Genomic DNA, 2,178 nt, shown 5'->3' on the forward strand with positions numbered 1-2,178 from the left:
TGCTAAGGGGCATATAGACTTGTTGCCTCTGGACCATAAGTTGGATGGTGCCTAACCTGTCCTTCATGAACTGTAGTAATCTATTGAGGATGCATGGCCCAAAGGTGAGTATTAAAAATAAAACTATAAGGGGACCTAAGAGGGTGGAGATGAGGGTTGTCAACCAGGGAGATTGGTTGAACCAGGACTCAAACCATCCCTGTCTGGCCTCTCATTCTAGTCTCCTCTGTTCCAACCCTTCTCTTATTTTGGCCATGTTATCCTTTATTAATCCTGAGTGGTCCCTATAAAAACAGCATTCTTCTCTTAGGGCGGCACATAGACCACCCTGCTGTAAGAACAGGAGGTCTAATCCCCTGATTTTGCAGGGCTAGCTCAGCCAACGAAGCGAGCTCAGGAGTCTTGTAGGTGAGTAATTGACTCCTCGACTCTTCAGAGATCTGAATCTAAGCTGGCTCTGAGCTGGGAATAATGCTGATCTTGTGTTGCCAGGGCTGTGGCTCCTGTCCCTATCCCAGCAGCAATCCCTGTCCCAATGAGGAGACTTAAAGTTACTGCGGTTATTGGCTCCCTTCTAAGTCTAGTGAGGATGGTAGTTCTCGGGCCTTTTAGACTAGTATAGAGGGTTAAGAAATCTTCATGAGTGTGGTAGGTGATTCTAGGCAGGAGTCTGATAATAACACAGAAACCAGATGTTCTCTGCAGGACTTCCCGATTTACACAGGCTGTTAGTCCCGTGGTGCAGGCCCACCAGGTGTCATTGTGAGGCAGGAGGAACTGCCCCCTCCCTGTGACATTAAGGGGGAGGATGGTGTTGCAGAGGCTAGTATAGGTCAGTGGGACCTGGCCAACACAGGTCCCAATGCCAGTTACCTGAGATAGGGTAAGAGAAACATTTGATAGCCATCTGCATTCTGTGTAATCCACGGGGGAGAACGTTCCTTGTACAGCAATTCCCTCATTATATGGGGGGGCAACACCATAGCAGAGCCAGCAAGAACGGGTAGCATTCGGGTTGGTTGCATTGAGGAAGTAATAAGATGAACATAGCATCTGCAAAAGAATTTCCTGGGTCGGGGTAGTGGCAGGATGGGGAGGAATAGGATCTGTCCTTGAGGACTCAAGAGCCTGAGTTGTTGGCGCAGGAGTATAGGTTTGGGCAGTGGGAGGTCCAGGAGGGGGTTTAGCTGGAGAAGATTTATGAGAATCATCTGGGGGGGATTTAGGACTCCTTTGGGTCCCAGTGCATGGACGAGCGGTCGGAGGAGGAGTTGAACGGTAAAGAGGGCCCCAGGGTCTCTCCCTGCAGCGTATAGCGCTAGGCCTCATGTGTGTCCTACATTCCACCCCATAGACTGTTTTCTTATCTCAGTGAACCGAATTATGAGGGGGTTGCACCGTGGTTGGGTGCAGGGCACCCCCATACCTCCACCAGTGGTCCCTCCCTATCCCAGGGTGGTAGATCCGGGGGCCTGTTGTAGGGTTATTAGATCCCCGGTTGATGACCCTTTCCACCAGTATGTGCCGGTGGTCTCACTGCCCCAGTCAGCGCAATAATAATCCCCAGTTCCCCCACATTTGTTCTTAACTTGTCTGCTGTGTCCGTGGCCTGGACAAACGTAGATGGCGAGGCTTCGCGTGCGTGATCTGGGGCCGGGGTCTCGGCAGCCGAAGGGAGGAAAGGGGGTCTGGTCGTGAGGTTCCCATTTTCCTTCAAAGATGTCACAGAGGTCAGCCCAAAGGTCGGGGTACCAAGTGTTGGGAGAGGCTGTCTTGGATGTAGAGTTGATGACCGTCCCCGTGGCGGGGTTGGTGATTACCCAAGTTAAGTTTTGGGGCATATGGGGATTTATGTTACTTGCAGGAAAGGTGCCATCAGACGATAAGCAGTTCAATGCCAACAATAGACAGGTTAGCAGGAAGGGTCTCGTCGGATGTGGAGCTTGAATGGATTTCAAGGGTGTGGGGATACCTTCCAGTTGTCTCCCTTGTAATCCTCTGGGACTGCAAATGGGTCAGTAGGTTTTGCGTGGGAGTAGTGCACCCAAGCCATGATGCCGTCCACTTTGAATGTGGTGGGAGTCGTCAAGAGGATCACAAAGGGGCCCTTCCATCTTGGCCCGAGATTTTTCCATTGGTGTCTGCGGATGAAGACCCAGTCGCCCGGTTTAAACCTGT

The sequence above is a fragment of the Nannospalax galili genome, unplaced genomic scaffold (assembly GCF_000622305.1).
Source record: "Nannospalax galili isolate Female #2095 unplaced genomic scaffold, S.galili_v1.0 scaffold436, whole genome shotgun sequence".
NCBI lineage: Eukaryota > Metazoa > Chordata > Mammalia > Rodentia > Spalacidae > Nannospalax > Nannospalax galili.